At 39.5% G+C, this 23,625-nt stretch overlaps 1 pseudogene; it reads left to right on the top strand.

Annotated features, from left to right (window-relative positions):
* LOC143682755 (large ribosomal subunit protein uL18 pseudogene) overlaps window positions 1-17,382 on the top strand; it is a 29,148-nt pseudogene extending 11,766 nt beyond the window's left edge.
* The last annotated feature ends 6,243 nt before the right edge of the window (window positions 17,383-23,625 follow it).

Genomic DNA, 23,625 nt, shown 5'->3' with positions numbered 1-23,625 from the left:
TTTAAATGGGATTCACTGACGCAGATTGGACCTTCACTGTCCAACCTCAGGTTGAGTATCAACTCTCTAGTCATAATCCAGTTTTCAGGGAACTTGATTGTATCTCTCAAGACATCACACCATCCAATAGACTGATAATATCATGTTGATTGGATCTGGTGAGCAAGAAGTAGTAACAACTGTAGACTTACTGGTAAGGCATGTCAAGTGGGTGATAAATCCAACAAAAATGAGTGTCCTTCCACCTCAGTGAAATTTCTAAGTGTCCAGTGGTACAGGGCATGTTGTTATATCCCTTCTAAGATAAAGTTTAAAGTGTGGCATCTGGCCCCTCTTACAACCCAAAAAGAGGCGCAATACCTAGTTGACCTTTTTAGAAGACAACATATTCCTCATTTGGGCATTCTTCTCTGACCCATTTACTGAGTGTCCCAAAAAGCTGCTAGTTTTGAGTGGGGACCAGAACAAAAGGAGGCTGTGCAACAGGTGCAGACTGCTGTGCAAGCTGCTCTGCCATATGGGTCATATGATCCAGATCCAATGGTGCTAGAGGTGTCAGTGGCAAAAAGAGATGCTATCTGGAGCCTTTGGCAGGCCCCTATAGGAGAGTCACAGCACAGACCCTTAGGATTTTGGAGCAAAGCCCTGCCATCCTCTGCAGATAACTACTTGCCTTTTGAGAAATAGCTTTTAGCCTGCTACTGGGCCTTAGTAGAGACCACATGCTTAAGCATGGACCACCAAGTTACCACGAGAACTGAGCTGCCTGTCATGAATTGGGTGTTGTCTGACCTGCCCAGCCATAAAGTTTGGCATGCACAGCAGCAGTCCATCATAAAATGGAAGTGGTATATATAAGATAGGGCTCGAGCAGGCCCTGGAGGCACAAGGCTGTTACATGAAGAAGTGACCTAAATGTCCATGGCCCCCACTCCTGCTACATTACCTTCTCTGTCCCATCCCATAGCTATGGCCTGTGGTGGTGAGGGTGGTTCTTTATGATCGGTTGACTGAGGAAGAGAAAACCCAGGCTTGGTTTACAGATGGTTCTGCACAATTTTTTGTGTAAGATACCACCTGAAAGTGGACAGCTGCAGTAATGCAGCTCTTTTCTGGGATGTCCCTGAGGATAGTGGCAAAGGGACATCCTCGCAGTGGGCAGAACTTTGGGCAGTGTACCTGGCTGTTCATTTTATCTGGAAGGAGAAATGCCAGAGATACATTTATATACTGATTCATGGACTGTGGCCAATGGTTTGGCTGTATGTTCAGCACTTGGAAGGAACATGATTGAAAAATTGGTGACAAAGAAGTCTCAGGAGAGGTATGTGGATGGACATTTCTTAGTGGGCAAAAAACATGGGGATATTTGTGTCCCATGTGAATGCTCCCCAAAGGGTGACTTCAGCAGAGGAAAATGTTAATGATCAGTAGATAAGGTGACCCATTCTGTGAGTATCAATTGGCCTCTTTCCCTAGCCATTCCTGTAGTTGCTCAATGTGCTCATGAATGAGGTGAACATGGTGGTAGTGATGGAGGTTTTACATGGGCTTGGCAAGATGGAATTCCACTTACCAAGGCTGGTTGAACTGGCTACAGCCACTGCTGAATGCTCAATATGCCAGCAACAGAAACCAACATTCAGTCCCCGATATGACACTATTCCCTGAGGTGATCAACCTGCTACCTGGTGGCAGGTTGATTAAATTGTACTACTTCTGTCATGGAAGGGGCAGCTTTTTATTCTAACTGGAATAGACTCATATTCCAGATATGGATTTGCTTTTCCTACATGCAGTGCAAAACTACCGTCTGTGGACTTACAGAACGCCTTATCCACCATCATGGTATTCTACCCAGCATTGCTTCTGATCAAGGAACCCATTTCATGGCAAATGAAGTGTGGGAGTGGGCACAGGCTCATGAAATTCTAGTCTTACCATGTTCCCCATCATCCTGAAGCTGTTGGTTTGGTAGAATGGTGGAATGGCCTTTTGAAGACTCAATTATAGTCCTTACTGAGTGGCAATACCTTGCAGGTCTGTGGCAATGGTCTCCACAAGGTTACATATGCTCTAAATCAGTATCTGCTGTATGATGCTGTTTACCTCAAATAAGGATTCTTGGATCCAGGAATCAAGGGGTGGAAATGGGATTGGTACCACTCACTATTACCCCTAGTGAACTACTAGAAAAATTTTTGCTTCCTGTCCCTGCAACCTTAAGCTCTGCTTGTCTATAGGTCTTAGTTCCAGAAGGAGGAATGCTTCTACCAGGAGACATGGCAATGATTTCATTGAACTGGAAGTTAAGACTGCTACCTGGTCACTTTGGGCTTCTTGTGCCTCTGACCAACAAGCAAAGAAATGTATTACTTTATTGGCTGGGGTGAATGATCCTGATTAACAAGGGGAAATAGAATTGCTACTACACGATAGGGGTTAAAAAGAGATTGCCTGGAGTAAAGGAGATCACCTAGGTGTTTCCTAGTACTACCTTGCTCTGTGACTAAAGTCAATAGAAAATTGCAACAACCCCATCAAGGCAGGACTAATAACCCAGAAACTTTATGAATGAAGGTTTGTGTCACCCCACCAGGAAAAAGAACCATGGCTAACTGAGGTGCTTGCTGTGAGTAATGGGACTATAGAATGGTTAGTGGATGAAGTAGTTATAAATATGAGCTACAACCATAGAATATAGAAATGAGAACTGTAATGTTTATGAATATTTTCCTTGTTTTGTTATGAGTGTGTTTATATATATACATAAAGCAAATGCCTTTGTTTTCTTCTGTATCATCCCCTTGTATATGACATAAGTTGTATGAACTTCATGTCACAGTATTTAAGTTATGGGATATCAAGTTTTAGAGTGAATATTACCCAAGGACTCATATCCTCCTCTGAGGAAAGCTGTGTAGGACACAAGACAGTTGAGTATTGCTGGGCAAAAATAAGACTGCTGTTGTTTTTATTTAGATATTAAGTGTGATTTAAGGAGATGTATATGGGTGTCAAATTGATGATAGGTGGACTGTATCAACTTGACCAAGTTATGGTGTCCAATGGTTGATCAAGCAAGCACTGGCCTGAATGTTTCTGTGAGGATATTTCATGGACTTAACATCTGCTCCACTTTGAGAGATGCCTTCATTTTATCTGATTCTAACAAATAAGACTAGTCAAGGCCAGCAAATCAAGAAATACTTGTAGGAAAAATAACTCACAGTGCTAGACACTATGGGGGAGACAGAAGCATGAAATCTATGACCTTAAGTTATCAGGTGTTTTTAAGAACAAACCATTAACTATGTTGACTTGGGTGTGTTTTCGTTTTCTTCTCCCTGTATGTGGGTGTGAGGTGTGGCACGATCTGGAAGCTGATGTACAATTCGCTATTAATCTCTGAGATTTGTAGTCTATAAACTTTAAGATGGAAGACTACTGTAGTGGCTTGGAGTTTTGTACCCCAGAAAAACATGCTCTTAATCCAGTCTTCAGGGTGTGAACCCATTGAAAAATAGGATCTTTTGATGAGATACTTTAGTTAAGGCATGGCCCAATTAAATCAGGATGGATCTTAATCCTGTAACTGGAATCCTTATAGAGAAGGCACAGGGAAAGAAGCCATGGGACGCAAGATGTTGGAAGTCAGTGGAACCTGGAGGAGCAAGGGGAAGACTCTGCCATGTGCCTTGCCATGTGACAAAGAAGCCAAAGAACCCCAAAGATTGCTGGCCAGCCAGAAGATAACGATCTGGGGAGGAAGGAATCCTTCTGGCCTTTGAAACCATGGGTCAATAAATTCTTATTGTTAAACCAACCGACTGTATAATATTTGTTTTAGCAGACAGGAAGCTAAAACAACTGCCAATAACTAATCCTATGACATTTTATTTGATTGACACATAGCATGATACAAACAAATTTTATAATCATGGAGGATCTTAAAACCTGAAAATTTATGGAATGAATTCTAACAGGAAAAGAAGGGTTCTGATACCTGAATCAGCCAATTTGTTCATGTTCTCAGCCTTCAGACAATTGCTTTAACTTCTCTGAGCATCAATTTCTCCCCTATAAGGCAGGGATAATAATATCTCCTTCTCAGGAATTGTGGAAAAATTAAATGAGACAACGGATGTGACTGCTTAGTAAATGATAGCTATTTTAATCGCCATTTTTCTCCAGTGTTCTTTGAAATAATCTATTCATCTCTAATTCTACTCACCAGGTTTTGTTCAGACTCTGGCCTCTTCTATTTTTTTGGCATGGGCAGGCACGAGGAATCGAACCTGGGTTTCTGGCATGGTAGGTGAGAACTCTGCCACTAAGCCACCACTGCCCGCCCCTCTGGCCTCTTCTTGCCTGGACTTCACAGTCTCCTCCTTGCTGATCTCATCCCCAAACCATTCTCTGTACTGCTTCTAAAATGCTTTTCCACAACCACTCACACAACAGCTCAAGAGGCTTTCAATATTTCCTATTATTTTCTTCTATTATTAAGGTATTATTTACACAGAATAAAATTCACTCCTTTTAAAAGCGTTTGATGAATTTTGGTGATTTTATACAATCATTTAACCGCCACCACAATCATGCTGTAGACAATAATCACCCCCACCCCTACCCTGCCCCTTGGCGGTTGATCCCCTCTCCACCTCCTGTGGTGGACAATAACTGATCTGCTTTCTTTCACTAGAGTTTTCTGGAATTCCATATAACTGCTTCCAATGAATTTTTAAAATAGTATTAGATATACTGAAAAATTTCAAAGCTAGCACAGAGAACTTCCATGTACTCCATACCCAGTTCCCCCTATTATTAGCATCATGGTAGACTTGCTACACACTGTCAATTAATAAACTAATATTGATTTATTATTATTAGCTAACATCCACACTTTATTCAGATTTCCTTAGTTTTTACATGGTGTCCTTTTTCTGGTTCAGGTTCCCATCTAGGATACCACATTACATTTAGCAGTCATGTCTCCTTAGGCTCCTCTTGCTGTGACAGTTTCACAGACTTTCCTTTTTTTGATGACCTTGACAGTTCTTAGTACTTGTTATTTTCACATGTGTTTCATTTTTTGCTGTAGTCTACAAAGCCTTCTAAAAGTCCTTATCCTCCCTGATGACTCATATTTTCCCTCCACCTCTGGACACAGCTCCACAGTCCTCACCCCTCTTTTCCAGCCCCACACTTAGCAGCATTTCCACCGTCCTAGAAACCAACAAAGATGATGTGGAGGAAAAACACGTTTCTTCTTCTGCCCATCACCAGTCAACTGTGGATAGTCAGGATTCACCAAGAAATGGGTTTATAGATCTCTTGGTAAGAAGAGGAACTTCTGGGCGTAGTGCTGCCATTTTCCTTGTCTGACTAGCCATGAAAATTTAACTATTGATTCTGCCTCCCTAGCAAAGAGAGTCTAGGGTGGTGTGAAAAGGAGAAAGAAGGGAAGGCCTAGAGCACTGTCCAGGGGGATGATCCCATGCTGGGTGACCAGAGCCAGATATAGTCATGAGGACACCTCTTTACAGCCACATGGACCCCAGTAGCTCTGGGGTTCCACATTTCATTGTGAGATGTCATCAAAGCAGGCAGGGAGGGACAGGCTCTCAGTTCTCCTTCTGACCCATCCCTTGGTGCTTCTTCAGATTTTATCTCAGGACAGCTATTCTAGGTGCCTTGTGGGAATTCCATCCCTGCCAAGCAACTGGCCTCTTTGATGGCTCCAGGTTCATGTTAGGCAGAAAGCTTTTTGCTTTACTTCACTGGTCCTTCAGTCATAAGCACAAGCCCTGATCTACTTCTCTTGTATTGACTTATATAAGCATGTTTATCTGTACACATATGCAAAATATATGTGCCTCTAAACTTTGTTAGTATAGTGGTGCCTACAATTAAGTTTTTGTGTTATTAGTTAAAATTAATCTCAATGAGCAAATATTCTTAAAGACACATTATGCATGAGGAAGAGAGAGGAGTCTTTAAATGTAAATTTTGGGATTTAGTTACCCAGAAGAATAATTAAAAGAAATAATTTGGCAGGGGTGGGGGGTCGTTTGTTGTGGGGCAAGTATGAAGATTTGGATTTTAGACATGTTGAGAAGAAGGTGTCATGGGACTTCCAAGCCAGTATAGTGTTGGCCTAAAGTGATCATCCAGAACTGGAGATAAAATCTGGGGAAATAGATTCTACTGGCAGCATGATAGAAGAGAAAGAACACATGGAGAGAAGACCAGAAGGTTGCATAAAGAAGTGTACCAAGAATTGGAGTTACTAGTACTGTCTGTCTTTCCAGGATCTGCCTGAGAATCAAGGACTATATCTAAATATATTAGGACATTCAAGGTACTATAATAGCCAGAACCGGGGGAAACACTTAATATCAGAGCACTCTGCATTTAAGGAGTATTTCTGGAATCTCGTTTACTTTACTAATTTAAAGAATGAATGATATAACATCTCCACTAGGGTCATGTTAATTCTCCCCTCCTCAGGGATTAAGATGTAAGTATTAATTACAGAAAAAGTAATCTAAGATTTCAGTGAAAATTGAGAGATTTCTTTTGAAGATACAATTAACTGCTGTGATGGTTAGTTTCATGTGTTAACTTGGCTAGGTTATGTAACTGAGCTCTAACAAACATATTTACTGAATCATTATTTAAATGCTTTCTAACTTTCGGATACATTGTGATATAGTCAGAAGCAATTATCTGTAACTGTTGTAACTCACTGAACTGTAACCCAGAAGATTTGTCTCTTTGATGATGTTATATTTTTTAACTGTGTAATCTTCACCATGTAACTGGACAGTAACAAGATAATTCATGACTGAACCAGCATGTATCCCTTTATCTTGTTTTGCAACCCTGAAGTCTGATACTCTCTGTGTAGCCCCTCACTGTTTATTAATGAAATAACATGAGTCTGCCCAGAACTGACAAGCCAGTTCCAGTCAGGTTGGCCTGCACCTGACATGCACAATAGCCTAAACCTTAAACTTCAAGTGAGCTAAGCATGTAATCAATCTGTGCATACTCAGAGATCAGACTTGGTATTTTTAGCTAACGTCCACACTTTATTCAGGTCTCCAACCTCATCATCTAAATCTGCCTTCCTATGTTTATACTATAAAACACTGAAAGTTTCTCCAATTTAGGGAGACCGATTTGAGGAATTGTCCTCCTGTCTTCATGAGGCTGGACTTTGCTAAATAAATTTTTTCCCTTCTCAAAATTCTGGTGTCCATAAGTAAATGGAACCTTGAATTGGGCATGAGATTTTGTTGGTTTGTCCAGGTTAGTATGATGCCCTGATAAATCCCAGAGTGATTTGAACAGTGAATAAAGAAGTATTTGCAAAGTCCCCTTGGGGGAATGGGGAGAAAGGGGGAAAAATTCAACTTCCCCATTTGGAGAATTCCTGATATTCTCGCAGGCAGTGGGGACAACCAAATCAATAGGCTGAGCCCTCAATCTTGGGGTTTGCCCCTATGAATTTATCTCTGCAGAGGATCAGCTAAGCCTACTTAAAATTAACCTACTGAAAGTTACCCCCAGAGAACCTCTTTTGTTGCTCAGATGTGGCCTCTCTCTCTCTCAGCCAACAGGGCAAGCAAACGCACCGCCCTGCCCCACTCTATGTGGGACGTGACCCCCAGGGATGTAAACCTCCCTGGCAACATGGGACAGAAAACCTAGAATGAGCTGGGACTTGGCATCAAGGGATTGAGAAAACCTTCTTGATCAAAAGGGGGAAGAGAGAAATGAGACAAAATCAAGTGTCAATGGCTGAGAGATTTCAAACAGAGTTGAGAGGTTATCCTGGAGGTTATTGTTACGCATTATATAGATATCTGCTTTTTAGTTTATGGTGTATTAGAGTGGCTAGAGGGAGGTACCCAAAACTGTAGAGCTGTGTTCCAGTAGCCATGTTTCTTGAAGATAATTGTATAAATGATATAGCTTTTGCAATGTGACTCTGTGATCGTGAAATCCTTGTGTCTGATGCTCCATTTATCTATGGTATGGACAAATGAGTAAAAAATATGGATAGGAAATAAACAAATAATAAGGAGAACGAAGGTTAAAATAAATTGAGTAGATTGAAATAATAGTGATCAATGAAAGGGAGGGATTAAAGGTATGGCATGTATGAGTTTTTTCTTTTTTCTTTCTTTTGCTGGAGAGATGCAAATATTCAAAAAATTGATCATGATGATGAATACACAACTATATGATGATATTGATTGTAACCATGTCAAAAATATTTGTATGTCAAGAATGTTTATATGTTTGTTTGTTGTTTACAATAAAAATATTTTTTAAAAATCCTGGTGTCATTTAATTGACGCTGGTGGTCTTTGAGCAAGGACTCACTTTTGAGTGGCAACAGTTATAATATCCAGTTGTTCAGTCAAGCAAGCACTGGCCTGACTGTTACTGTGAGGATAGTTCATCAGGAAGTTGATTGTATCTATGACTGATTACATCTACAGTCAACTAAGGAGATTGCCTTCAATAGTGAGAGAAATCTCATCCAATCAGTTAGTTGAAGGCCTTAAAAGGGGAATGATGATCTCAGCAGTTAGAAGAAAGAATTTCCATCTTTGCTTCAGCCTGCCAGCTTTTTCTGAGGAATTCATTGAGACCTTCATCAGAGTCCCCAGGTTGTGTCCTGCCCTACGGAATTTGGACTTGTCCATCTCCATAGTTATATGAGCCAATTCTGGTATAACTCTCATAATAATAACATGATATATTTACATTATAAATATGAATAAATAAATATATATATTTTTATATTGTCAGTTCTGTTTCCCTAATACAATTTTAAAGTCTAGGGATTTCTCATGGTAATTTTCTATGGAGATCCTGATTATCATATAAGTAGGAAGAATTATATGGAAAACCTAAACTCTCTTTTAAAATAATAAGATCTATTGTATTAGACTATAAGATCTACAAAATAGATTAAATGGTTAATCTATAGATAAATGGAGAAACCCTTTGTCTTAGAAGTAACTTGGAAAGACTATTCACACAAATCCATTTGAGGTCCTTTCAGTGTGATTGATAATCATCTATTGTTAAAGGGAAGAATCAACATACTTTTTGCATTATTGTATAGCTTTGTATCTGTGCATGTTTCTGAGCTGACATCTCACAGGAACTGAGTGACCATGGTATTCTATGCATGCTAGTTTGAAGTTATCCCCTCCATCTCCTGGGCAAATTTTACTTTTCCTCACTTTCTTCTGCATGTTAAAGCTGTCCCTGATAACATTTTAAGTCTTTAAGAGTTGTTGAATCTCATGCAGAGAAACTTGGTGGCCAGTTATGTGCAGGAATTTCTGTGTATACTGGGTATCTACCATATGCTTAGCTTGAACCAAAGAAAATACAAAAAAGTGAGAAAGCCAGCTGTTGGGCGTGGGGGACAGGAAGAGTGTGGAAATGAGTAGGTCTACAACTCTCCATACTTTGGCCAAGCCACTCAAGTAGATCGGTTGGCTTGAGCAGAGGGTCATTCCAGGTTGGTGGAGCAACATAAATCCAGAAACGGAGAAACCTCTGTATGTGTATGATATGGCAGTGTATTAGTTAGGGTTCTCTAGAGAAACAGAATCAACAGGGAACACTTGCAAATATAAAATTTATGAAAGTGTCTCACGTGACCGTAGGAACGCAGAGTCCAAAATCCACAGGGCAGGCTGCGAAGCTGATGACTCCAATGGATGGCCTGGATGAACTCCACAGGAGAGGCTCACCAGCCAAAGCAGGAATGGAACCTGTCTCCTCCGAGTCCTCCTTAAAAGGCTTCCCATGATTGCATTTAGCATCACTAATTGCAGAAGACACTCCCCTTTGGCTGATTACAAATGGAATCAGCTGTGGATGTAGCTGACGTGATCATGACCTAATCCTATGAAATGTCCTCATTGCAACAGACAGGCCGGTTGACACCTGTCCCTAACCATGACAGGCAGCATAGGGAGGTGGTTGGAAGAGCTGTGAGAGTCCTGGACTGACAGTGGAGGATATTAGAAAATAAAAGTTGACAAACGGCACGGAGTTAAATAAGGGAAGCAAATGTGAACTAGTTACTTCTCCAAACCCTAATACTGAAGGGGGAATTGAAAGGGGAAGAGCAAGGAGAGGAGAAAGATTAAGAGGAACCATCAGAGTAATTTTTAACAGAAATAGTTTTCCAATATCAAACATGTTGGACTGTTCTATTACTAATCAAGGCAACCAACATGGAAACTTTATCATATACTTCTATCTTAGTTTGTCAGGCCTGCTATAGCAAATGTCACAAGCTGGTTGGCTCAAAAAACAGGGATATTTTGGTCACTTCCTGTTTTGGAGACTAGAAGTCCAAAATCAAGTTGTCAGCAGCATCATACTTTCAGAAGCTGTTCTGGTGTTGGCTTGCTGGTACCTGGCAATCCATAGCTCAATTCTGCCTCCATCACATGGCCATCTCTCTCCTTTTATCTCCTCCTCCCTGGTTTAAATTTCTTCTGCCTATAAGGACTCCAGTCGCACTGGATTATGGCCCACCCTCATTGAATGGGCACCTCTTAACTAATAACATCGTCAAAGATCCTATTTACAAATGTATTTGCATCCATAGGGCCAGAGATTAGGCCTTGAACATGTCTTAGTGGGGGAGCATGATTCAATCCATAACACTATCCATATCTGTTTTCTCATTCTGGTGCAAAAACTGAGCTCTGTCTTGGTAGCCCCGAGAATGCATCTCATAGATTTCCACCTGCAGGGAGTGCAACTGGACAAGGGCCCAGGGCTGTGCGCTGAAGGCCGTGGCTCCAGTCAGTCATTGAGCATGGCAGGGACAAGAAGCAGACCTGTTCCTAGGGGTCAGTTTGGGTCCGAGGACTCACACAACTTACTGAACTTTCCTTGGACTACACTGTAGTTTAGGATACTTCCAACCAACATTCTCTCCTCTCTCCAATACTCAGCTGGACACTTGGATGTTGGTTGATAGCTCTCCCAGATAGATTTCCTCAGTCCTCTCCCTACCTCTCTCACACAGTCATTTTCCCTAATAAAATCCTTACACATTTAATCCCTCCTTGGCCTCTGCTGCTGAGGGGATCTGGACTAATGCATTTCCCAATGACACATTACTTCTATTCTCTTAGTTTTCCATGGGTCTATGTCAGCCCATTGGAAGAGATGACAAAATGTGAAGATAAATGATTTCAGACATCTGGAAGAATTTTACTCTAATCATGAGAGAATCAAAGCAAGCATTTCCTTTAGAAAACACTATACAAATATAAAAACAAAGAGACAGACGTCTGGGTGCTTGGGAATTTCAATAATCCATTTTTTTCCACACACTTTTTTCCCCCCAAACTTTGTTGATATCAAAATTACCTGTAATGTTTTTTGTTATCCAGATACTTAGTTCCTATGCCCACCTCCAGACCTACCGAAACAATCTCCAGAGATGAAGCCTAGGCATATATATCTTTAAAGAATTTTTTTCACAATTCTAAATTGTGAGATCACTGAGCACAACTGCCTGAATTGTTCCAGAAGCTGTGTTCCTAGGAGTAACAACTGAAAAGTGTCTGACTAGTTTTCCCTCTTTCTGTTGCAGCTTTGCCTTCCTTACATCTGTTACCTGATTCTTTGCAACCGGGAATTTTGAAGACTGCTGGGGTTACAGAAATGCTTGGCTTTTCATGATTCATTTGTCCTGGACAGTTGTGTATAAATCTAATTATCTGAAATGAAAAGGTAAATAAGGATGAAGAATCACAACCTTATTTAACTATGACATCAGGTGTGTGGGGTTTTGTATCAGCTTTTCCTAAAGTGAGGCAAATTGCATGTATTTCCAATTAAATCATCCACGTCACTAGTATTTTATCTTGAACAAGTCACTTTCCAGAGACACAGTAAGTCTGAGGTCTAGAAATTGGCCCACCTTGCATATGCGTTCCATAAAATTGCCACACTTTAGGGTGTACTACCTGACAAAAGTAGAGCAGAGCAGAAACAGTTTCTGTGCTGACTGCTAGATCTGGGTGGATAAACAGCAAAGCTTCCACAACAAAGGCTGTCCTTGTGTTGAAGAAATGGGAAAAAATCTCCAGTTCTAATTCAGTGAAAGTGAGGTGACAACTTTCCACCCATCTTTACTTCTGACTTGAGAAAATTCACATTTTGCACAACAAATTCCTACAGGCAAATGCTTTTGGGTTGCTCAAATATAGTTCATAGCTCCTTTTGTAAACTGTGGGCTTTCAATAATTTGGTCTTTCAACAACGGATACAATTCTCAGCGTATTTGTAAGTTTCTTCTTAAAAGTAATTCATAATAGCTTAGCCTCTTTTGGTAGAGCATCTGTGAAAGTATTACCGCCAGAGCAAGTTTTCTTAAGCAAATCTCTGGTTGTGACATGCTTGCAATGGTTAGGTTCTGGTATCAGCTTAGCCAAATGATTATGCCCAGTTGTCTAATCAGACAAGCACTGGCCTGACTGTTGGTGCAAGGCTATTTTGTGGCTGATTGATAAATCAGAGGGTTGGTGTATTAAATCATCAGTCAATTTATTGCATTTGTGACTGATTACATCTGCAATCAACTAAGGTGTGTCTCTCACAATGAGATAATCCAATCAGTTGAAGGCTTTTAAGGATGAAGAGAGACTTTTCACTGCTTCTTCAGCCAGCGAGCCTCTCCTATGGGGTTCATCCAGACCCTTCACTGGAGCCACCAGCTTCACAGGCTGCCCTACAGATTTTTCGACTCTTCATTCCCACGGTTGTGTGAGACACCTTATAAATCTCATCTTTACAGATCTTTCCTGTTGGTTCTGTTTCTCTAGAGAACCCTGACTAACACAACCCTCACACATCTCTGTGAGGATCATATGGTAGCCCATGACAAACTGTGGGATCTGTCCTGTAAACACTTGTTGAAGAATGCTTTGAAAACTATTGCTTTCTTATTTCTTTGCTTTGTATATATGTTATACTATACAATAAAAAATGTAAAAAAAAGCTTAGCTACAACCCTAAGAAAAAGCTGTCATGACTACAGCACTCTGCAGTTTTAAGATGATTCTACTTGGTGATAACAAGAACAATAACAAAAAAACAAAACATCTCTTTGGTTCCTTGTTGTCTCAGATCAAGCACAAATGGTATTTTATGTTCTCTGAGCTATATTCCTAACCACGTTTACAAATTTTCCTCCGTTAGCTTGCCTACATATCCCCCATCTGACCTGCTTTCTATTTCCAATGTTCCATGGCTTACCACCTCTGAGCTCCTGTGTCTTCCATATGGATTACCCTCTCCCAACATTTCTCTCCACTGATTCTTCAAGCACAAGATTTATAACCCCCATAGCCATTTGTACCTCTCTGTGGCACTTCATTGCAATATGTCTCATTAATGTAAACTTAGTTGTCACATCCATTTATATTAAACTGAGAATTCCTTGAGAGCAGGAACTGTTTTTTAGCCATCCTTTAGGGTGCTGGGACCAGCACAGGGCCCTCAATTGGTTTAAATTTAATAACTTCACACAAAGCCTCCAAACAGTTACAGAAGAATCAACAAATACCTTCAGACCTTTTATTTAAGAAAAGTATTAGTTCTTAAACAGTATCTGGTTATTGAAGGTGACCAATATGTTTATCATTAGGGTACATGGGTACAAAACCAAAGGAAAATCAGGAGATGGGGATACAAAGATGAAAAGACATGATGACTACTCTCAAGGACCTAATAGTGTCATCAAGGATCTAGGCAAGTATATCAGTGAATTCAGTAGCATCACAGGAGTGATGATAGATAGATGCACGAAGAGTTTTGGAAATACACTTGGTGCTTTAATTCTACCACCTGGGCAGCTAATTCTTCCCAGAGGAAAAATAAGAAGTCAGCCAGATAAAGAAGTGGAGAAGGGCATAATAAGGACAGGAAGTAGCATGCAAAAGCATGGTGTCATGAAACGACACAACACATGAGGGAGTGAGGGTCACATGTCATGTAAGGCCAGAGATGCGGCTATAGAACCAGAAAGGGGCCAGGTCACGAAGACCTTGTGAATGAGTTTAGGTTACTCTGAAAGCTGTAGGAAACCTTTAGAGGATTTTAAGTAGGAATGTGAACACTGGTGGTGCTGCAAATGTTTTCTCATATGTACACATATTTTTTGAAGGTATAGCACAAGCCAAAAAAGCCCACACAGTCAGCTGAATAGGCTGTGACTTAATTTTCTGAAAAATTTATTAAAACAGTCTCACAAAAATATAAGAAAATATCATCTATTAACATATATTTAATAGTCTAACGTCATTAAAATAACTTAAGGCTAATTGCAATGTAGTTGTTTAACTTGACCAATTGTTAAAATGGTTTTCAATTGTAAAACTCTGCCCTTGGAGATAGGACTATAAGATGCAAAAGTTTTTCAATATGATTTGGATCAACTAACCTTTCCTTTTGGACTATGACCATCTTTCTGATAAAAAAGAGTATCTTTTCTTTCCAGTACAATTATAAAGTTGCTTTATTATGAAATATTTCAGCATAGAAAAATGTACAGTGAATAATATAGTGACACATATTCACCTGTAAGCCGAGTTTAGGTAATATATTTGGTACAAGGGAAGCCTTCTGTGTACCTCTCCCCATTCCATTTCCACCTCCCTCATCAAGTACTGTCTTCAATCCAAGCTATTCCTGCCACATGTTACCCCTTCCAACTGTTGATTAGATTCTCTAAGTCCAGGAGGATTTGGACATTTGTATTTTAATGTTCAGATTATTAAACTCATATATCTTATAAAATAGTTTTGAAACAAAATTTTCTTGAGCACTTAAAATAGTGAATTTAGGAGCTAAGATTGAAATTTCTAGAATAAAGTATAGGAAAAATCTTCAGAACCTTATATTAGGCAACGGATTTTTAGACTTTATACTGAAAGTATGAGCAGCAAAAGAAAAAATAGGTAGGGTAGACTTCATCAAAATTAAAAATTTTTGTGCACAAAAAGGACATTACCAAGAAAGTGAAAAGACAACCTATAGAATGGGAAAAAATATTTGGAAACTATCTATCTGACAAGGGTTTAATATCCAGAATATATAAAGAACTCCTACAACAAAACAAGTAAAAGACAAATGACCCAATTTAAAAATGGGCAAAGAACTTGAACAGACATTTCAAAGAAGATATACAAATAACTAATAAGCACATGAAAAGATGCCCAACATCTTTAGTTATTAGGGAAATGCAAATTAAAACTGCAATGAGATTTTACTCACACCCACCAGAATGTCTATGACTAAATAAATAGATAAGATAACAAATGTTGGCAAGGTTGAGGAGAGAGATGGGAACACAAGTACATTGTCGGTGGGAATGCAAAATGGTGCAGCTATTGTGGAAAACAGTTTGGTGTTTCCTCAAAAAGTTGAAAATAAAATTAGGTTGACCCAGCAACCTTGTTTCTGGGTTTATACCCAGAAAGAAATGAAAACAAGGTATATACCCAAAAGAAATGAAGGCAAGGACTCAAACAAATACCTGTACATTAATGTTCATAGCAGCATTATTCACAATAGCCAAAAGCTGGAAGCAACCCAAATGCCCATCAGGACATGAATGGATAAACAAAATGTGGTATATACATGTGATGAAATATTATTCAGCTATAAAAGGAATGAAATTCTGATTGTGTGACCACATGGATGAACCTTGAAGACAGCATGTCAAGTGAAATAAGTCAGACACAAAATGATAGATGTTGCATGATACCACTTATATGAAATAATGAGAATAAGCAAATTGTACAGTATAGATGATGGGATTGGGGAAGGGGGGGTGAGGAGTTAATCCCCCATCAGGTGTCGGGTTTGTCTTTGCAGTGATGGAAAAGTTTTGGAAGTGAGTGGTGGTGGGGTAGCATAAAATTATGAATGTGATTAATTCCACTGAGTTATATGGGGGAGTGTTGAGATGGGAAATGTTATGTTATACATATATATGTATGTGTGTTTCGGTTTGCTAAGGCTGCTGAAATGCAATATACCAAAAATGGATTGGCTTTTACAAAAGGTATTTATTAGGTTATAAATTTATAGTTCTAAGGCTGTGAAAATGTCCAAATTAAGGCAGCAATAAGAGGATACCTTCACTCAAGAAAGGCTGATCATGTTGGGGGTTTCTCTGCCACATGGGAATGCACATGGCAATGTCTGTTGTCCTTCTCTCTCTCGGCTTCTGATTTCAGGTGGCTCTCTCAGCTTCTGCATCTCCCGGGGCACCCTCCTTCTGCATGTCCAAGTGTCTGTGTCTCTTGATTTCATCTCTTTGCCCTCTTTATTGGATATGAGCTCTACTTTTTCTGCCTTTTATTCTCTTCATACAGGGCTCCAGTAAAAGGATTAAAACCTACCTTGAATGGGCAAGGTCATATCTCCAGCTAATCAAAAGGTCCTACCCACATGGATGGGTCACATCTCCATGGTAACAACTATTCAGAAGGTCCCACCTCTTCTCCCCCTATAGTGCTCTGGAGCCTGCAGGTCTGTGGTGAGCCGCAGATGCTGGCCCAGGTTTGTTCAAGTTGTCAAGAATAAGGCCTATTTCAAGATATACCAAGTGAATTTTAGAAGAAAATGGGAAGGTAAAACTGATCACTTTGCTTGGAAATGCTTGGTAATCCAGGATAAAAATAAATACAACACACCCAAATACAGGATGATAGTTCATATAACTAACAGAGATGTCATTTGTTAGACTGCTTATACCTGTATAGAAGGGGATATGATAGTCTGACCAGTTTATGCTCACGAATTTCCAAAGTATGTATGAAAGTTGGCCTGTCAAATTATGCTGTAGTGTACTGTATTGGCCTGCTGCTGGCCCACAGGCTTCTCAGTAGATTTAGCGTGGACAAGATCTATGAAGGCAAGTGGAGGTAACAGGAGATGAATACAATGTAGAAAGTATTGATGATCAACCTGGTGCCTTTACCTATTTGGATGCAGGGCTTGCCAGAACTACCACTGGAAATAAAGTTTTGGGGCTCTGCAGGGAGCTGTGGATGGAGGCCTCACAGAAAGCAAGGAATTCAATGCAGACGTAGATTGGAAGCCCATCATGGGTCAGAACGATACAGACTATATGTGTTACCTAATGGAGGAAGGTGAAGAGGCTTACAAGAAACAATTCTCTCAGTACATAAAGAACAACATAACTTCAGATATGATGCAGGAGATGTACAGAAAGCCCATGCTGCTATATGAGAGAATCCAGTCTATGAGAAAAAGGCTAAGAAAGAAGTTAAAAAGAAGAGGTAGAACCATCCCAAAATGTCTCTTGTCCAAAAGAAAGATCAGGTAGATCAGAAGAAAGCAAATTTCCTCAGAGCTCAGAAGTGGGCTGCTGAAAGCTAAACCAAACTGCAGTTTTCTAAGATTTTTCAGAGAAAGAATAAATTTACCAACCTGAAAAAAAAAAAGGTCCCACCCAACAATTGGCCTGCCCCCACAAGATTGAATTAGAAGAACATGGCTTTTCTGGGGTACATAAAAGTTCCAAACCAGCACAATATGTTTCCACAATTTTTAAAATATCAAATTTAATTAATTGCACTTTTTAAAACAATGTAAATTGTAATTACAAACATATATACTATTAGGCTGATATTTTAAAAATATTTCAAATATTTTTAAACAGTTCAAAAACATGCACAAATGATTACAAAATGTATTATTATACTTAAAATATTTCTGAGATATCAATACACTGGGCTTACTTTATCTCTTCATTATTTCTTACCTTTTTAAATACCTTTTTCTAAGGTACTTTTATACTAAAAATAACCTATTCTTATATGGTATCTTCCTAGGGTTTCAATTATATTAATTGGATACTTTCCCAGGATTGCAGTAATCTTAGCAGACCCAAAATAAGAACACTTCCCACATCAACCAAAGTTATAAGATGTGAGCTACCAACTAATCTCTTCATCAGAGCCCTGGACTTGAGGGCTTTTCAAGATGATTCAACCTGACTCATGGGGCCACAGACTGAGTTTTCTGCTTATAGTTAAGCTCTATTTATTAGCTCAGTAGGACTTGTTAAGATCACTTTAGTATGTGTGTAGTTTTTTCAACTTGGTACCTTTTCTCAAATGGTTTACCTTTTAAAATCCTGCTTGGCTATTGACAGACAATGTGTTTCTGCTTTGATGATGTATTGTGCTGGGGTGTCACCATTATTAACACCTTCTTATTCTCTTTGTTGGTATTTCATCAAAACTAGTAGAACCATTAAGAGGTTTACTTACCTAGGAGATGCATAGTTAGCTTTCCTTTTTAGGACATTTGGCTCATTAATCTTCTGTTGAACCCTTGTTTTACATTATATGTGATCACCTGTAGTGGTTAAAATGGTGAATTCCTTCCTTCCATGTTGTTATGTATGGCCTCTGGGGACAGTCAACCCTTCCTATCCTTTGTGTAGTCTCTATGATTCCTGGAACATTTTCACATTATCTTGTATTCACCATTCCTACTCATACAGAAAGAAACAAGTATATATACATATTTAATACATGGGAATATACTCAAAGGAAGAAAGAAAATACCGCCCCCTCACATATACACACTCATTTATTAAGATCAATACAAAATTAAACATATCTTCTTATGGTTTTTCTTCTTTTGTACCACAATTACTTTTGTATACTTTGTGGAATATCATAAACTCATTGTCTTTCATACATGCACTTTTTTCTATTTAACTACATTAAAAATAACATTCATTATTTGCTAAGGTTCTATTTCATGGTAGAAGACCATATAAGCAACTTCCTTTGCCCTTTAGCCCTGATTCTGGCATCCATGAAGGCATTTTTGCTTTTTGGCAAGCCGTGATGTTCCCGAACCATTCTGATTTTTCTTGTCTTAAGACATGGAATCAGTTGCTTCAAGGAGTCTTTCTCCTTTAGGCATTAGACATCAAAATTGTGATGAGTAAATGGGCTGCCATTACTGGGAACTGAATTTGATGGTGATTAAACTAGAAAATACCTATCTTTTTAAAGCTAAAAATTCATGCCAATTTTTCTACTTTAAAATATCATATTACTATATCTGACTTTTCCTATAGTGGAGAGTTTCATCATTAAGTAGTTGAGGATAAAACATTCCTTGGCTTATAACAGGAAGGAAAATCTCATTCTAATGGCTAAAAATTCAATTCACTTTCAGGAGACATTAGCTTCCCCAAAATGATGTATTTTGAATTATTATTCTATTTAATTAAAGCAATAAATAACGAGCATTCTGAACACATTAGCAGGAGGACCCATGCTCCTCTCAGGCTGAAGATCATATCCCAAAACACAAATGCTGTCAGAGTTGCAATAACCATGATTGTTTGGTTGTTTAGTGACCCCGGGAGCAGAATCAATGAAAATTTTAACTTGCTCAAAGATTTTACAGAGGATTCTCCATTCTCATTGGAGGCGTAGTGTCATAATGATTTTGAATTTCTTAATCATCCTAAAGGCTGAATGCTCTGAGTAATTTATTTGTCTCCTTCATAACTTATTAAAAATGGAACTCTTCTATTTTTAGAGCAAGTATTATACTCATATTGGGGTTTCTTGGGCAATCTCCAACTATTCAGGCCAAGCAACTTATCTGGGGGATCAAAGTTGCATTCTGAAGTCCTGCATCTCTGTAAGGTGACCAGAGTGGGAGCTCTGCTCAGCTTGCCAACACACTTCTATATATATATATATATGAAATAGAAGTTTAGAGGTGAAAACCATTAGTTTTGTTCTGGGATGGTTCAGTAGTGGCTGATTGTGTGTGTGTTATGTATGTGGAAGGAGAAAGAGGAGAGAGACATAGAGTAAGGAGAAAACTGATGGAGTAAAAGGACTCTAGACCCACTTCCAGACCGGCCCTTCCTAGGTCTTGCACCCCAGATACGGCCTTGGGTTGAGCCATTTGACTACTTTGAAACAGACTTAAAAACCCAAGGCTGGAGTGGAACTCTCACCAGGGCTCTCAGTGGCCTTCCTCCCGACTTTACTGTGTGTGGGCTCAGGCAGCTGCTCTCATTAGGACTGCATCTTTCTGGGTAGAGTGCTGCAGCTTACCCATGAAGGTTTCTGTGTGTTTGAAGTCTTTAGGTGGTGTGCCAGTTTGAAACTGTTGTGTACCCCAGAAAAGACATGTTCTTTAATCCTGATTTAATATTGCAGGGTGCGATCTTTTTGACTAAGTTGTTTCACAGAGCTGTGACCCACCCAATTTTAGGTGAGACCTTTTTTTTTTTAAAAAAAATACTTTATTGAAAAATATTCACACACATACAGTCCATACATGGAGCGTACCCTAGGAAAGTCATGGTTTAATCCTGATCTATTTTGTGGAGGCAGCCATTTATTTTAATCTCTATTCAGCACTGTAGGTTGGAAACTTGATTAGATTATTTCCACAGAGATGTGACATACCCAATTGTAGGTTTTAACCTTTGTTTAGAGGGAGATGGGACTCCACCCATTCCAGGTGGGTCTTGATTAGTTTACTGGAATCCTTTAAAAGAAGAAACATTTTGGAAAAACCTTTAGAGCCTCACAGCCAGAGACCTTTGGAGACGAAGAAGGAAAATGCCCCCGGGGGGAGTTTCATAAAGCAAGCAGCTGGGAGAGAAAGCTAACAGACTTTGCCATGTACCCTTCCAGCTGAGAGAGAAACCCTGAACTTCATCGACCTTTCTTGAGTGTAGGTAACCTCTTGTTGGTGCATTTAATTTGGACATTTTCATAGCCTTGCCTTAATTTGTACATTTTCATGGCCTTAGAACTGTAGACTTGCAACTCAATAAATTCCCCTTTTTAAAAGCCGTGCTGTTTCCGGTATATCATGTTCCAGAAGCATGTAAGCTAGAACACAAGGTATATAATCAATGGCTCACAATATCATCGCATGGTTGTGTGTTTAGCACCATGATCACTGGTAGGACATTTGCCTCACTCCAGAAGGGTGGGAACTTTTGATTAGGTAGTTTCCATGGAGATGTATCTCCGCCCATTTAAGGTGGATTTTCATCAACTTAATGGAACCCTTTAACGGGGAACCATTTTGTAAAAAGCTTCAGAGCTAACATAGAGACATCTGGAGATGCAGAAAGAAAATGCCATGAGGGAAGCCATTTGAAATGAGAAGCTGGGAGAGAAAGCTAGCAGACATCCTCACGTGCCTTCCTAGTTTACAGAGAAACTCTAAATGTCATTGGCCCTTTCCTGAGTTAAGGCATTTTTCAATGGACGCCTTAATTTGGACATTTTTATGGCCCTGAACTGTAAACTTGCAACTGAACACCCTTTATAAAAGCCAACCCATTTCTGGTATATTGCATTCCAGCAGCATTAGCAAACTAAAACAGGTGGCAACTAGGAAAGCTATTATTTCTGATATCAAAAACGCCATGTTTAGTGATCATAAATAAGAACCAGCATTTAATTCTTTGGTATCTCCAGACTGTGACCTTCTCGTTCTTTCATTTACTCATCCACTAGCTAATTTACTCAGCAAATATTTGTCAAGATCTTTATGTGCACATATCAGTAGGCAAAAAGCTGAGGACTTAACATGAGCACAATGTATTCTATACATAGATGACTATAGGTACTATATATTGTGACAGACACCTAATCTAGGGACAAGTTTTGAAAATAGCACTCACTGACAGTGGAGTTAATTAGAACAAAATATAAAGTGCTTAAGATCACCCATCCACAGAAGTTACTCAGCCTGAGAGACATCTTTGAAAATAGATTGCTTGATGAATAGGAACGAGTCTTCCCCAAAATATTAACTGTAACTGTAACTACATTTTGTGACTTGGGAAAATATAATATGAGGTTGTGTCATAATGATAGAACATTCATCCCTGGGAAGAAAGCTGAAAAAAAAAATCCTCCAGAAGGAAATATCTTCAGAAAGAAGACTAATCATATTGGCATAGCATTTTAGTATACAGAGTCGCTCTTTGGACATTCTTTCTTTCAACATTCATAATTGCCCCCATAAAATCAGTATCATTATCAGTCCTGTTTTATCAAGAAGAAATGGAGTCTGGGAGGCTAAATGACTTTCCCAGGTCACACTGCCAGTGATGTGACTTCAGGATGGGCTTACTTTCCTCTGCCCGATAGCTACGAACATAGACCTGTAGAAAACCCACGCACAAACTAAATAGAACACAGACTTTCAGCAATAACCAATTTCCCTCACTGATTCTAGGCTTACTGAGTCATTTTTTGATCAATAATTTGGACTCTTGAGATCGGCAAAACACCATAAGATAATCATTGCACGTAGGGCTGCCTCCATGGATGTGCAACCCGCGTCATCATACAGTGCCCCATGCTCTTGGTTTAATGTTTCACCATCACTTTCTTAGAGTTCTTAAATTTTGAAAAAGGGGCCCTGCATTTTCATTTTGCACTCATCCCCACACATTATGTCCTAGCTGTACAAATGACAGCTATCAGCCATTTGATCGGACGTGACTCTCTGGGTAATGAATTAGTTAGTGTGGGAGTTTGAAGGTCATTCGGGATTTGGAAAAGATGACAGAACAGAAGCAGAGCATATTGTTGTGGGGGAGAAGACTGGGGAAATGCAGCATGGTGGGGGACATAAGACATTTTCTCAAGAGTAATGTCATTCTGCAGACTTGCTTCATTTGGTTCATTCCAGAATCTCAGTGATGAAAGAGTTAACACAGCAGGTCTGGTTGCTTACTCCTTGTCTCCAAGGGAACCACAATTGCCCCTTGGCCAACCCCTGGGAATGTGGTCCCTGGGGTATTCTTTCTTTGGTGATCGATGATATTGTTATATACACTTGGAGTAATGGAGCATGCATACTGTACCGGATTGTCAGGTGGTTTTGCACAAGAGTGATGATGCACACCTGGCTTCATCGTTGGGGTCCTGAGTGCCTGTTGCCATGGTTGCACAGCAGATAGCCCTGAGACCCTGAGACTCAAAAGGGCTTCCCTGGGCAGAGACACTGCAAATACATCCCAGAGAGATCTGCCGGGGGAAAACACTCCTCTTTGGATTTGAATGAGGAACACATCCACATTGAAGCCTGTGCTAGACCTCTCTGGACTCTACCAATGTGTATCTATTTCCCACAGCTTTTGTCCTATATCTCTTGCTGTAATAAATCTTAGCCACAAGTATAATCTGATATTCAGTCTTTTGAGTCCTTATGGTGAATCACAGAACAAAACAGTCTTACCCTAATTGTATACTGTTTTCTGCTTTTTTCATAATCAGAATCCCATGTGTTTTTGTGGAACATCCATCAATTTCAATTAATAATACTAAAAATCGGGCAGGCCGCGGTGGCTCAGCAGGCAGGAATGCTTGCCTGCAATGCCAGAGGACCCGGTTTCGATTCCCAGTGCCTGCCCATGTTAAAAAATAATAATAATACTAAAAATCATTAATGAAAATACCATACAATATTTATTGATAATGATAAATTTCAGCCCCAGTAGAGTCT

The sequence above is a fragment of the Tamandua tetradactyla genome, chromosome 1 (assembly GCF_023851605.1).
Source record: "Tamandua tetradactyla isolate mTamTet1 chromosome 1, mTamTet1.pri, whole genome shotgun sequence".
NCBI lineage: Eukaryota > Metazoa > Chordata > Mammalia > Pilosa > Myrmecophagidae > Tamandua > Tamandua tetradactyla.
This window is presented reverse-complemented; position numbering and strand designations above follow the sequence as displayed.